A 15,694-nucleotide genomic window follows, 5' to 3' on the forward strand; every position below is an offset into this window, starting at 1 on the left:
CCCTGGACGGACATGATGACAATAATAGCTGGGCTGTTCTTCTGACAACCAGCAGCATCTGCCTTTAGATCATCCCAGTCTCCACCCTTAGCAACCAGACGGTGCAGCAGGGCTGGAAATCCCAGGAAAACTGCAATTTCCCTGAGCCACAACACGAGCTCTTTGTTCTGCTGCCTCTCCCCAGGTAGCTGAGCCTGCTGTGAGCTCCTCCCTCAGTCCCAGCCACTGCTGCTCACACTCCTGGCCAAGCTGTCACCTGTCCCCTCTCTGTGTGTCCCCTCCAGAAGTCATTTTATCAACCAACAACCTCTCAGCAGCGTTCCTTATCACAGATGGGGGAGAGCTCTGAAAAACAGCAGCACTAAAAGTGACCCTGAGCAGGTTTTCCAGCATTTCTGGGCTGGACCTTGTGTTTCAGGCTGGGTAATTTATTTTATTTTAGGTGACAGTGGCACTGCTGTGTCCCCCTGCCTCAGCTCTGGCAGCAGAGGGAGCCTGCAGCAGAAACTGCTCTGAGATTTACCACGTCATGCTGCAAGTGAGCCCAGAGGTTTCCTTTCAGAATGAGGCATTTAAAGCTTTTAAAACTTTAATGAAGCAGGAAAAAAAAAAATACACCTCTGCTGCTGCCAACAGCTTTAGAGAGCGTCAGGAAAATAAAGGCAAAGAGAAAAAAAAATCTCCTTTTGCTGCTCGCTGACATTTGCAAAGGGGTCTGTGCCAGGCAGTTTAATCAGCCCTCACCTCAAAACCGCAGAGCTTTTCTGGTGGAGCTGGGAAGCAGAACGGTGACCACACCAAATTACCAGAGCATTACCAAATTCCCAGCCCTGAGCTCCCTTCCTGTCACTCCCACGGCTGGGGTGTTAAACTGGCTCCCTGCCCAGCACGTTTTACCCACCTGAATTCAGCTCAACTAACGTTTTCTCTGCCAGCTGGAGGCTTTTTTAAAAAGCCAAAGCAGCCCAGAGATGGGAAGAGGAGGATGCAGAGAGAAGCAATTCCTCAGAACAACAGGGGGAGTGTAAAGGACAAACCAGGTGTTGAGAGTGCAGGTGACACCTGGGCAGGGCGTGTCCCCAGGGTGTGTGGCACTGGCACAGGGGATGCTGGTGGCACCAGCCCTGCTCCAGCTGCTCTCCCCAGCACGCAGGAACACGTGGAGGGAGCAGGGAGGCTGCAGCACTGCCCCACGTGTCTCTGCACACAGAGTGTTCCAGGGGATGCCCCTGGCGCCGTGCCCGCTCTGTCACCGCTCTGTCACCGCTCTGTCACCGCGTGCTGGGGACACTCCAGCTCCCTGACACCTGCCCTGCCCAGGGCCACACGGCCACCACGGCCTCCCTGGGCCTGCTCTGTGTCATCTGATGGTCCTGCTCAGGACTGGCCTCCCTGGGCCTGCTCTGTGTGATCTCCCTGTGCTCAGACTGGCTCTCCTGGCCCTGTGTGATCTCCTCCTGCTCAGACTGGCTCTCCTGGCCCTGTGTGATCTCCCTGTGCTCAGACTGGCTCTCCTGGCCCTGTGTGATCTCCCTGTGCTCAGACTGGCTCTCCTGGCCCTGTGTGATCTCCCTGTGCTCAGACTGGCTCTCCTGGCCCTGTGTGATCTCCCTGTGCTCAGACTGGCTCTCCTGGCCCTGTGTGATCTCCTGGCCCTGTGTGATCTCCCTGTGCTCAGACTGGCTCTCCTGGCCCTGTGTGATCTCCCCGTGCTCAGACTGGCTCTCCTGGCCCTGCCGCAGCAGCCAGAGCTCTGCCATCTCCCTGTCCCCAGAGCTGAGCCCAGCTGTGTTAACAGCAGACTCCTCTCCAAGAAAACCAGCCCCTCTGGCATCAGGGGCTGTATCCCAAAGCAGGAGCCCCTCTGATACACCCAAACCAACACCACACACTTGGCTGAGAGCAGCAGATTCACCTGAGCCCGTGCAAACACCACAGCCTGGTTTTCCTGGCAGATATTCCGGGCTGGATCATGGTTATCCTCCAGCTCCTGCCTGTCCACAGCCATGTGTGCCCCCGTTTCCTGGGATCCCTGGGAGCAGGGATCACCTTCTGCTCCCACTGCCCAGCAAGATCCCCTCCACTGCTGCAAGCACTCCAGTTACAAACACAGAAAAGCCACGTCTGCACCGTGGTCTCTGTGCCAGGGAGGGAAGGGAGGATACCTGGTAGTCCTGGTCATCGATCCCAAATCTCTCCCGCAGGTTCCGGAACACCAGTGGACAATACTCCTTGAATTTAAAGCGGCTGGGCAGGTTCTCCCTGGGGCAGGGCACAGAAAGGACAAGTGTGGGCATGGGGAGTGGGACAGGGAGCTGTAAAGGGGGCTGGTTTTATGGAATATACAGTGGGATATATCATATAATGGAGCTGATAAAGGGGGCTGGTATTATGGAATATGTTATGGAATATATAGTGGGATATATAATATAATGGAGCTGATAAAGGGGCCTGGTATCGTGGAATATATAATGAAATATACCATATAATGGAGCTGATAAAGGGGGATGGTACCGTGGAATATATAGTGGAATTTATAGTGGGATATACAATATAAAGGCACTGATAAAGGGGGCTGGTATCTTGGAATGTATAATGGAATATATAGTGGAATACATCATATAATGGAGCTGATAAAGGGGGCTGGTATTATGGAATGTATAATGGAATATATCATATAATGGAGCTGATAAAGGGGGATGATATCTTGGAATATGTAATGGAATATATCATATAATGGAGCTGATAAAGAGGGCTGGTATTATGGAATATATAATGGAATTTATAGTGGGATATACAATATAAAGGCACTGATAAAGGGGGCTGGTATTATGGAATGTATAATGGAATATATCATATAATGGAGCTGATAAAGGGGGATGATATCTTGGAATATGTAATGGAATATATCATATAATGGAGCTGATAAAGAGGGCTGGTATTATGGAATATATAATGGAATTTATAGTGGGATATACAATATAAAGGCACTGATAAAGGGGGCTGGTATTATGGAATGTATAATGGAATATATCATATAATGGAGCTGGTAAATGAGGATGGTATCTTGGAATATGTAATGAGAATATATAGTGGAATATATAATATAACAGAGCGGATAAAGGAGCTTAGTCTCTTAGAATATATAATGGAATATATAATATAATGAAGCTGATAAAGGGGCCTGGTATCTTCAAATATATAGTGGGATATATAATATAATACAATATAATAGAATGGAACTGATAAAGGGAGCTGGTATCTTGGAATATATAGTGGAATATATAATATAATGGAGCTGATAAAGGAGCTTAGTCTCTTGGAATACAGAGTGGAAATAGTGGAATATATAATATAATGGAACTGATAAAGGGGGCTGGTATCGTGGAATATATAATGGAATATATCATATAATGGAGCTGATAAAGGGGGCTGGTATTTTGGAATGTATAATGGAATATATCATATAATGGAGCTGATAAAGGGGGCTGGTATCGTGGAATATAGAGTGGTATACAGAATAGAATAGAATAGAATAGAATAGAATAGAATAGAATAGAATAGAATAGAATAGAACAGAACAGAACAGAACAGAACAGAAAAGAAAAAGGGGGCTGGTATCTTGGAATATATAATGGAATATACAGTAGAATATGTAGTGGACCATATAACATAGAGGAGCTGATAAAGGGGCTGGCCCCAGGACCCATGGGAGAGAGAGCACAGCTCAGGAGCCCGGGGCAGGAGTGAAGGTGCTGTGAGACTGTAACCATCACCAAGGGACTGGTGCCACCACCAAGGGACAAGCAATGGGGAGCTGTCACCAAGGCCAGCCCCGTGTCAGTGCCAGGCAATACAACCTGATATAAACGATTTGTATGGTCAATAAATGGGGTTTCCGATCAGAAGTCGGAGTGTCCCTGTCCCTGTGTGCAGTGACACCCAACCCCAGCTCCCTGCCTGTCCCGGGACACCCCAGCCCTGCTGTCCCCTCCCCAGGGCAGCACCTTGGGGTGCCCAAACCGCACCTGTCCCCAGGAACCACGCAATGTCCTCCCTGACAGGGACAGGAGGGTGACCGTGGGGACAGGAGACAAGGCTGGGCCTGAGAGAAACACTCCTGCCTGTGCCCCGCCTCGGTGGCCTTGTCACCGTGTCACAGCTGTGCCTGCACAGGGTGTCACAGCTGTGCCTGCACACAGTGTCACAGCTGTGCCTGCACAGGGTGTCACCACTGTCCCTGCACACGGCATCACACAGCTGTCCCCACACACGGTGTCACCACTGTCCCTGGTGTCACACAGCTGTGCCTGCACATGGTGTCACCAATGTCCCTGCACATGGTGTCACACAGCTGTGCCTGCACACGGTGTCACTGCATACACACTGTCACACAGCTGTCACTGGTGTCACACAGCTGTGCCTGCACACGGTGTCACCACTGTCCCTGTACACTGTGTCACACAGCTGTGCCTGCACACGGTGTCACTGCACACACTGTCACACAGCTGTCCCTGCACAGTATCACACAGCTGTCACTGGTGTCACACAGTGTCACTGCACACAGTGTCACACAGCTGTCCCCGGTGTCACACAGCTGTCCCCGGTGTCACACAGTGTCACACAGCTGTCCCCGTGTCACACGGCTGTCCCTGCACACAGTGTCCCCACTGTCCCTGCACACGGTGTCACACTGGTGTCTCTGCACATGGTGTCACACAGCTGTCCCTGCCCACACTGTCCCTGCCCACACAGTCCCCACTGTCCCTGCACACACTGTCACACAGATGTCCCCGGTGTCACACAGCTGTCCCTGCACAGTGTCACACAGCTGTCCCTGCCCACACTGTCCCCGCTGTCCCTGCCCACCAGGCAGAGCAGCAGGAGCACAGGGGTGGGCTCTGGGCTCAGCTCCCATCCCACCGCTCCCCACAAAGGTGAACACGCCCAGACCAGCTCAGCCACAGCCCCCGGGCACAGGACAGGGGACAGTGACACCATTCCCTGCCACTGCTGGCTGCATCTGCCTGTCCCACAGCCCTGATCCTGCCCAGAGAGGGAGAAGCAGAGTTTGGTCCTGCTCGGACACAGCGGGAGAATTTGGCAGCTCCCTGACAATGAGAAACCCTGACACCCATGGGTGGGGAGCTCAGACCCCAGAGGAGCAGGAGAAGAGCAGCTCCTGCACCAAACTGTCCTGTCACCTGCCACCCTGCGAAGCGGATCCCTCTGGACCTCAGGGGAAACAAAGGATTCCCCAGGGAGCACTGCAGCCCTGCAGAGCCACGGTGGAGAACACTGCGGGCCACCAGCCACAACCACGGCTTCAAAACAGCTCCCAAAAACGAGGTTTTCAGGAACAGGAGACAGGGACAACTCCAGAGAGACTCCACCAGCCCGGGCCAGCCGCAGAGCTGCCTCCTGTGAACAGCTTCACCCCTCAAAGGATGGAAACCCACCACCAGAGAGCACTGCAGTGACACATGAGCCAGCACGGCCTGTGCAGGGCTGGACACGAGTCCCTGCTGGATGCCCCTGGCGGTACAGGAACCTCCCCAGGCCAGTTTGGCTCCCAGCACAGAGCTCTGGTCACAGAGAGGTTGGGAAAGCTCCCACTTACTTGTTGAAGAGGTGATTGTCCACCTTAATCTTACTGTAGGCTTTAAAGTCGTCGGGCATTAACATGACGGGGACGGGAACATTGCTGAGCTCGTTGATCTGCAAGAGAGAGGAAAGGGACACTCAGGGCCCAGGTGGCACCGCCCTGGGGACCTGCAGGGACACCCAACACCCCAAAGGACAGGTTAAAGGCACTGTCACCCATCGCACAGGAGCAGCTGGGGAACGCCGTGGTGACAGGCCACAGCAGCACCTCGTTCCATCAGGAATCCTCCTGGGACAACTTTTCCCCTTCCAGCCACCACCCAAGGCACAGCTGAGGACCCAGACCAACCCACGGGCCAAGAACCAGCAGATTTGATGTTTGAACTCAAACCGCCTCATCGCGAAAATGTTCCAATCTTAATTATTCCTAACGATTTGTAATTATTCCTGCTACAAGCCAGGCTGACCAAAGCCTTTGGTGCAGCCCAGCCCACTGCCCGTGGTGGCTGTTTCCACGCTGCCTGTCTCCTGTTGCTCCCATCCCACCTTCTCTGGAGGGATGAGTCACTCACTAGATTGTTTTTGCTCCTTAGTCATGTGTGGCAGCCACAGGAACACGGGGGAAAAGCAGAAGAATGAATGTTCAAGCTACTATTGTACAGGCTGCAGCAGCCAGCAGTGGCAGCATTAATAATAATAATAACAATAATAATAAAGATCCAGCTCTGGGCTGTGTCTGGCTGCCCTGCTCAGGTCACTGCAGTCACTGACAAAGCTGTGCCAGAATCAAGAGCAGGTCAGGAGGTTTCTGAGCTGCCTTTTTGCTGAGGACAGCCCCTCCCAGGGACTCCCCACAGCCTCATCTCACTGAACTCATGATAAGAGCCTGGATTTAGGAAGGAATTCCATCCCAGCCCTGTGCCAAGCAGGTGATGCTGCAGAGGGACAAGGCTTTGGCTCCGTGTCAGCTCTGGGGGCTGTTCCCAGCACCAAAACCTCCAGCGGGTCAAATGACTCGCAGCACGCTCAGAAAAGCTGCTGGGAAACTTCCCCTGTTGGCTGGGAGCGAGGGCCAGGCTCAGGAAAAGGATCCAGCTCTGGGATTCCCCGTTCCCTGCGTGCAGCAGGACACAGCCCAGCCCAAAGTGCTGTCACCTCCCTGCTGGGCTCAGCCCCGTCAGCTAATCCCGTGTTTGTCCCACCCTTTCTCCATCGTTACCACGGGGAGAAAAAGAAAAATAAAAAATAAAAAAAAAAAAAAAAAAAACCAGACCAGATTTAACACACGTCAGACTGGGGAAGAAAGACACATCCCAGTGCCAGGAGGGAAGGTGGCTATTTTCAGAGGCAGCCATCCCACACAACAGATCGGGGGGAAGGGAAACGGTTCCGTGGTTCCTGGAGGGAGCTCTGCAAATCCCTGCCCATCACTCCGCTCTCCCAGCAGCGTCCAGATGATGCCTCAAGTTTGAGTTTTTATATTTTTCAGGTTCTGTGCTGGATTGGTGTTTAGCTCTGAGCCCCACACGGAGTGTTAGCCACGGTTTGCTCAGACACAAGGATCCTGCCAGGCCAAGGTCACCATCACTGCCCCAGGCCTGAAAAGTGTCACCAGGAGTGAACTGGAGAGGAGCAAACTGTATCACCTGCAGCTCTAACTGCACAATTAACCCCTGATATACAAATTAACCAAATTTATATCTGCCCAAAACAACTCGTGACTGTCTCCATCTGCGAGGCTCCTGCACTGCCCAAGGTGTACCTTTTAAAGGCCTTTAATAAATACCTACTTTATTCTCTGTCTAGCCTCTGTTGCAGGTATCCAGCCCAAGGCAGCAGTGCCACAAACCCTCGGGGATGCAGGGAAAAGGCTGCACAGATGAATGAATAAATAAATAATGGCACATTTTCCCCACGGAGAGAGGCTCCCCGTGCTCAGCTCAATCCTGCCCCGAGCCAATCCCTGAGCCAGAGGGGAGGGAAAAGGGATCCCCCAACCCCGAGCCACTGCGGGGAGCTGCAGCAGAGTCCCCACGCAGAGATTTCCCCTCGGGCTGAGGAGAAAACAACTCCTCCTGCACCGAGACAGAGGCGCTGCCTCCAGCCACTAATTATCGCTGTCTACCAGCAGGGGAAAGCCTGACAGCTCCTGCCACACGCCTGCACCCACCGCAGCCTGCTCCCAGCCCTCCTCCCGGCGTGGGGAAAGGCACAAACGAGCCATTAGCAGCTCCTCGATGAGCGGAGGAAGGGTGCTGACGGCTGAGAGGGAACAGCGATCCGGAGGCTGTCTCCTCGCTGGCAGCAATTCAGACACAAGGCTCGCCGCCTGCCCTCGTTTTCTGCCACGGCACAAAAGCTCCAAGGGAGTGTGCGACCTGTTGCGAGGCTCCTGAGTGGCAGAAATGGTGCATCCGGAGAGATCCGGCTCCTTCCTGAGGTGCCGCCGCTCCTCCCCAGATCAAACAGCCCCAAAAATCCTCTCCCACGTGGAAGCCTCTCAGCCCTTGGTGCAGAGCTGGATGGAGGCTCTGGAGGAGACCGGGAGGAGGAACTGGGCTGTGCTGGGCACCGGGATGGGGATGGAGGGCTGGATTTGGGATTCTCATTTTGGAAGAGAAGGAATGGGGCTGGACACTGGGATGGGGATGAAGGGCTGGATTTGGGATTCTGATTTTGGAAGAGAAGGAATGGGGCTGGACACCAAGATGGGGCTGAAGGGCTGGATTTGAGATTCTGGCTCTGGAGCAGACAGGGAGAGAAGGAATGCAGCTGGACACTGGGATGGGGATGAAGAGCTGGATTTGGGATTCTGATTTTGAAGGAGACAGGGAGAAGGAACGGGGCTGTGCTGGGCACCAGGATGAGGATGAAGGGCTGGATTTGGGATTCTGATTTCAGAGGAGACAGAGGGAGAAAGAATTGGGCTGTGCTGGGCACCGGGATGGGCATGAAGGGCTGGATTGGGGATTCTGATTTTGGAGGAGAAGGAATTGGGCTGTGCTGGGCACCCAGCTGGGCTAAAGGGCTGGATTTGGGGTTCTAATTTTGGAGGAGAAGGAATTGGGCTGGACACCAAGATGGGGATGAAGGGCTGGATTTGGGATTCTGATTTTGGAGAAGGAATTGGGCTGTGCTGGGCACCGGGATGGGGCTGAAGGGCTGGATTTGGAATTCTGGAGGAGAAGGAATGGGGCTGTGCTGGGCACCGGGATGGAGACGAAGGGCTGGACTGGTCATTTCTGGACCCAGCACTGCCCTGCCCCAAGGCAGTGGTCACTGGGCCTTTGCCCCGGCACCAGTCTGGAAGAAAACACGGATTTGTTTAGTAGAATTCTGTTGCTACATTGGGCTTTTTAAAATTTTGTTGTTGTTGTTGAAGCACCGTGCGCTCCCACAGCAACACCCCTGCCTGAGACTTTCCCAAGGGAGAGGAACAAAAAGCCCCCACACACCTCGGGGAAAGGGATCTGCCAACCCTTCCCTTCTCACAGCACCACCCTCAGCATCCTGCCCTCGTCCTCAAGGATTATCCTGAAACACCAGGAGCCCAGAGGGAAAAACTGGCCAGCAGCACCTCTCACCTCTGCAGAGGGAATCCTCTCCTCGGGCTCATCCCGGGGGAATCTGAGCAGCCTCCTGGAGGGAACAACGTGACAAACTCCTGGCACATGTTTGCTGTCTCTCCTTCTCCCTGGGGAGAGGCGTGGAGCAGCAGATTAAATATAGCAGAGAGTGTGTGTGTGAGCGTGGCCAGGGGTGTTCCTGCTCCAGGGAGCCAAGGTCACAGCGAGGTGCTCAGCTCCCCGGGGAGCACATTCCCAAGGTTTTGTGCCCAAAAAGAGGAGGAGTTCTGCCTGGAGCAGGATCTCAGGTGGGCAGGGAGATGCTGGGTGTGGTTCTGGAGGAGGCAGGGACAGAGGGGCAGAGATGCAGCATACACTTAAACCTTTATACTTAAAAACCTTTATGCCTAAACCTTTAAACTTCTCCCACGAAGGTTTCCTGGGCTCTCCCGGGCTGTTTTGGGCATCGCTGCCACTGCAAGGCACAGGATCCGCAGGGCGTGGCCGGGGTGGGGCCACAGCTCTGTCACAGAGGCGACAAAGAGGGGACAGGACGGTCCATTGGGGACCCAGGGATCTGCATCCACACCCAGAGCGATGCTGGGCTCCCGTGAGGCTTCCAGACTTTTAACCCTGATCTGCCCTCAAATCCACTTCACTTTGTGGCCTTGATCTGCTCTCAAATCTACCTCACCTTTTAGCCCTCAAAAGATCTGTCCTCAAACCCACTTCATTTTTTAGCCCCAATCTGCTCCCAAACCCATTTCACTTTGTGGCCGTGATCTGCCCTCAAATCCACTTCACTTTTTAACCCTGACTTACTCTTAAATCCACTTCACTTTTTAGCCCTGATCTGCTCTCAAATCTGCCTCACTTCTTAGCCCTGATCCGCCCTCAAATCCACTTTTAGTCCCAGTTTGCCCTCAAATCCACTTCACTTTTTAACCGTGACCTGCTCTTAAATCCACTTCACTTTTTAGCCCAAATCTGCTCTCAAATGCATTCCACTTTCTAGCCCTGACCTACCCTCAAATCCACTTCACTTCTTAGCCCTGATCTGCTCCCAAACCCACTTCACTTTTAGCCAGACCTGCTGTGAATCCCCTGGGAATCCATCCCATTTCTGCCCAGTCCCCTCCTGCCCGGAGTTCCCCGGTACAGATCCCTGCGAGGAGCCAGCTCAGGGATCAGAGCACCTCCCAAAAGCGAGTTTTTGTCTTTTGGCAGAGGTTGAGGCCCGGGGACAGCGGCAGTGGCACCGCCACAGCCCGGGGGCTCTCAGCATTTCACACAGACCCAGTGACACCTCCAGCAGCAGCGCTGGGACACAGCCTCTGGTTTTTGAGATTCTGGTTTTTCCCTGCTTTGCCACGTCCTGAGAACAAAGGAGCGATTCCCAGGCAGAATCCTGAACCACCCCACAAGGACAGAGGCGGATCCAAGCCGCCCAATCCCAGAGGGAAAAGCAGAAGGATCAAAACCAGGAGGTGAGGGAAGGAAAACCTCCTCCAGTGGCCAGACCCTTCCATCCTCAGCACAACCCATCCCTGCAGAGCTGCAAAAACACCTCCTCCCTCTTTCTCTCCGCTAAACTTTCACTTTCCCAGCCGCTGGAATTCTCCAGGAGCATCACTCAGGACTCGGCACTGATGATTTTACCACCAAAACCAATCCCCATCAATATTCCGTGTCATTCCGGGACAGCTGCTGGCACGAACGGGGCCAGGCGGAATTTCCTTTCAAAAACCTGCCTGCAGCCTCAGAGTGGCAATTAGCATCAGTAAATTGATGGGGAAAATGCCATTTGTTTACCGACAAGACGCAGCCGATGGGAGAACGATCCACTCTCCCGCGGATTCTTTGCTACAGGAATTCGCTGAGGAAAAAATAAAGATACTTTGTTCCCTCCTCTCTGCTCCAAGCCTTTCCCCAATCAACTCATCTTTGGTGAGTATTAGTTAAAAACTTCATTAGGCTCAGGGGAAGGAGGTAAAAAGCCACGTGGGGAAAAAAAAAAAATCACTTTAGCGAGGAGACAAACCCACAGCTGCAGCGAAACTCGCAGAGCAGCGACTGGGTGATGGTTTGAAGGTGAAAAAAAACCTCGTTTTTCCATGAATTAGAGCATGATTAATCAGGATCCAAGATAATAATCCTCCCGTGCAAACGAGGGAAGGGTGAATTTTGTGGTCAGTAATTCCTCTGGAGACATCAGGATGCTTTGAGATGGGGAAAAAAATAAAATAAAATAATAAAAGCAGCTCCCGGTGACAGCGAACCAATGTATTCCTGAAAAGAAAAAAGTACTTGGAAAGCTGCTGGGAAGGACTCAGGGGTCAGGCAGTGTCACCCTCCTGTCCCCAGTGCTCCCATAGGTGGGAACAGCTGATGCTTCCCTCGGGGCAAAAACAAAAAAAGCTGAGAAATGGGAATATTCCACAACTGACCCAGGGAAATGAGCCCTGCTCTCCTCGCTGAACCACCCAGGAAAAGCTGATTTTATCACCCAAAAAGGGAAAGGGCTCCTGGAATGAGGATTTCAATGGGAAAAGGATTCCTGAAATGTGGATTTGAACGGGACAAGGACTCCTGGAACACCAACTTGAACAGAAAAAAGGATCCTGGAATGTGGATTTAAAAGGGAAAAGGGCTCCTCCAATGTGGATTTGAACAGGAAAAGGACTCCTAGAACATGGGTTTGAACAGAAAAAGGCTCCTGCAATGTGGATTTGAACAGAAAAGTGCTCCTGGAACATGGATTTGAACAGGAAAAGGGCTCCTGGAATGTGGATTTGAATGGGAGCTCCTGAAACATGGATTTGAATGGGACAAGGTCTCCTGGAACACCAATTTGAACAGAAAAAAAGGCTCCTGGAATGTGGATTTGAACAGGGAAAGGGCTCCAGGAATGCAGATTTATACAAGAAAAGGGCTCCTAGAACACGGATTTGAACAGAAAAGTGCTCCTGGAACATGGATTTGAACAGGAAAAGGGCTCCTGAAACGTGGATTTGAATGGGACAAGTTCTCCTGGAACACCAATTTGAACAGAAAAAAGGCTCCTGGAATGTGGATTTGAACAGGGAAAGGGCTCCAGGAATGCAGATTTATACAAGAAAAGGGCTGCTGGAAGGAGGATTTGACCAGAAAAGAGCTCCTGGAAGGAGGATCTGAGCAGGAGCTCCGGGCTGAGCAGGCTGGGAGCAGGCCCTGGGCCGTTCCAGGGGCTCCATACGCTGCTCTCCCCAAAGATCCCTCAGAGCCGGGGCTGGGAGGGGACAGGACAATCCCAGGCTGTTCCCAGCCCGTTTCTGGGCTGTGAGCACTGGATCCGTGGCAGGAGCTGCTGTGGCAGGGCCGGAGCCGGGAGCTGCACTTTCCCTGGAATACCAACGAGCTGGCACTGCTCCTGAGGGCCTGGGAGAGGCTGCTGCTGCAGCCAGGAGCCTCTGGAGCCGCCTCGGGCAGGCACATCGCTCCATTCCCACCAAAACGGGATGTTTGTGCCCCTCCCCTGCCGGCAGCCAGAGCTGCTGGGATGTTTTCCAGCCGAGGAACCCCCGGATCCACAATCTGGGATCCAAACCCTGGGAATCCCAGAGCTCGCCATCGGCAGCACCTTACAACTGTTTCCATGGTTCCCAGAGCATCACACAACACTGCTCTCGTCTCTTCTGCCTGGGAGGTGGCTGCTCTCCCTTCCAGAACCATCCCAACTTGCCCAGCCCGTGCACGTGGATCCAGCCAGGGCATGGAACACACACCTGGAGCAGCACACCTGGAGCTGACCCCCCCAGGAGCTGCAGCTCCTCTCCCAGCGCCATGAGAACAGCAGGAGAAGCTTCCCCAGGAGCCTGCTGCCTTCAGGGTGTGACAGAAAACTCATGGATCGAGGCTGAGCCTCAGTGGCTCCACGTTCACACAAGCTCTCCCCTCCCCTCCGCGGTTTTCTGGTCCAAAATTCAGATTATTTGAGTGACACCAGCCCCGATCCCAGCCCTGGCTGGGGACCACCACGAGCTGTTTATTCCAACTCTAAACTGGTTTTCCAGACAGCAGCTCCTGCTCTTGGGGTGCTCCTGATGCTCTCCAGAGCCAGCCCCTGCTCACCAGCCCCTTTAAGGGAGAACAGACCCACGGGGATTTTTCTGCATGGCATAAAATGGTTGTTTGTTCGATTAGTCGGTGAAAAAGTTCATCCCAGATCCAAGCGATTCTGACAGGACCCTCCTGGGTTCTCTCCTCATCCCACTGCCAGGATCCCAGGGCAGAACCCCTGGTGGACACAACCCAGAGCCTCCTTTTCACATTCAACAAACCCTCCCCCAAAAAAAAGATTTCCACAAAAGCTTCAAGGTCTTCCCGAGATGATTTCCAGAACCAGCAGCTGGAGGGACACAATTCCAATCCCATCTCCAGGCCACAGCAGCTGCAAGGGAACCGCCAAAGCCTCACCCCGAAGTGGCAGAGAGGCGTGGAGGGATTGACTGGGAAATCCTAAACGCCTTCCCAAAGGTCAGCAGGTCACAGCTGAACTTCTCTCACCTCCTTTTTTCCCAGCCCCTCAGCTCCTTTCCTGGCAGCGATTTCTTCCTAATACACATCCGATATAATCTCATTAGCGGCTTAGTGTCAGCTCGCCTTCCTCCCTTTGCCCAAATGTCTCAGAGCCAAAGTGCTCCCGAAGTTACTCCTCAAATCCCTGCCAGGCTCCCAGTGCCCAGACAGCTACAACAAAGAAAAACACACCCAAAAAATATAAAAAGCCACCCCCAAAAAAAGGCCAACTGCCAGCAAGCAACAACAGTCCCCGTGAGGCCACGAATGAAACTCGGAAAAATCCCTTCATTTCCATTTCTTCGGGGCTGCTAATGGCACCACTGATCAAAGGCTGATTAAACTCATTATCTTGCTTCCTGGGCAAGGCTGGAACATCCTTTGCCTCAAAGCCAGCACGGTGCTGAACCACATTTGGAAGCTTTCACTCCAGCCAGGCAGGCCAGGAACGCAAGGAGGATTTTTTTTATTATTTAAATCCTTGGTGTGTTATTTGTTTTGGGAAAGAAAAAAAAAATGAGCCCAAATCCCTTTCACTCTCTAGGAAACATCCGCTAATCCACCCCGGAGAAATAGGTGTGTCTGAGCCCTAAAAGTGGATTAATTGAGGAAAGGATGAGGCTTCTGGGTTCTTTGGTTACCAAGAGCAGCACCCACATCCAAGGATCAATCCTCGTGCCTGGCGTCACAAGCCGGGGAGAAGTTTCCAGAGAAAACACGGGGATGGTTTGTGGAATCACCAAAGGAGGTGGAACAGAGCTGAGCCACCACAGACCATCCCAAGGGACCCTCTCACAACCTGTTCCCCGAGGAACTGAGGCCAAGAGGACACGAGTCCTGCAATCAAAGGGCCCAGACGCTTCATTTCTGGGCGATGCAGGTGGGAGACAGTGTCCAGGTGAGGGACAGCGCTGTCCCCTCGGGGCTGTGACACCTCCCGGGGACAGCGACAGTCCGGCTGGACCCCGGGGCTCCACAGGGCTCTGGGGGCCAAACTCGTGTCCTCAGGGTCTCCACAGCGCCAAAAGCAGGAATTATCCCACCCGGAACGGCATCAGTGCCAGGAACATTGGAAAAGGTGTCTGGGGTGGGAATGCGGGGACACAGGGACACCGCAAACCGCCTGGGGACATCGAGCCAGCAGAAAGGGACCACAGAGCCCAGGGAGGGGCCGCGTCGGGGCAGGGATGGAGGAGGAGGGAAGGCTGGGATCCAGCGGGATGAGGGGGAAAGGCCCAGCCTGATCTGGGGAAAGCTCTGGTCTGAGGGGCTCGGGCATTGCTGGAACCAGGGCCCGAGCCCCGGGGGCCGTGAGGGGCCCGCTCCCGGCTCTGCCCGGCCTGGGGGAGCCGCGCCGCCCGCTCTCACCGTGTGGTTCGCCCCCCACATCAGGACGCTGAGCAGCGGCTCCGAGGCCCGGAACAGCTTCACCTTCTGGCACACGAAATGTTTCTTCTTGGTCTTGGTCTTGCTGGCGCTCAGAGCCGAGCCCACGGCGGCCACGGCTCCCGCCGCCGTCCCCGCGGCCCCCGCGCAGTTCGCGGCCATGGCGGAGCCGAGCGACCCCCTCCCCGCGCCCCCCTACCAGCGCCTCGCCATGGTTCCGCCCGGCGCCGGCTCCCCCCCGTCCCGCAGTGGTACGGCCCGGCTCCGGCAGTCCCGGCCCGTTACGTTTCCCCGCGCTCTCCCCCCGCACCGCCGCAGCGGTGGTTCGCTCCGTGTCCCCCCCCGCACCGCCGCAAAGGTGGTTCGCTCCGTGTCCCCCCCGGCCCAGCCCGCTGCGGCCCCGCGCCCAGGAGGCGCCAAGATGGCGGCGGGCTGAGGGGGCGGCCGGCGGGAGGAGCCATGTCCCGCCGCAGCGGGGGGAGCCGCGGGCGCTGGGAGCAAAACTCCGCTTCGGGCCGTGGAAGGTGAAGGGAGAACCGCGGCACGCGTTGGGTTGTGAGGGGAACAACGCAGAGGGACAA

Source organism: Sylvia atricapilla, chromosome 27 (genome assembly GCF_009819655.1).
Source record: "Sylvia atricapilla isolate bSylAtr1 chromosome 27, bSylAtr1.pri, whole genome shotgun sequence".
Lineage (NCBI taxonomy): Eukaryota > Metazoa > Chordata > Aves > Passeriformes > Sylviidae > Sylvia > Sylvia atricapilla.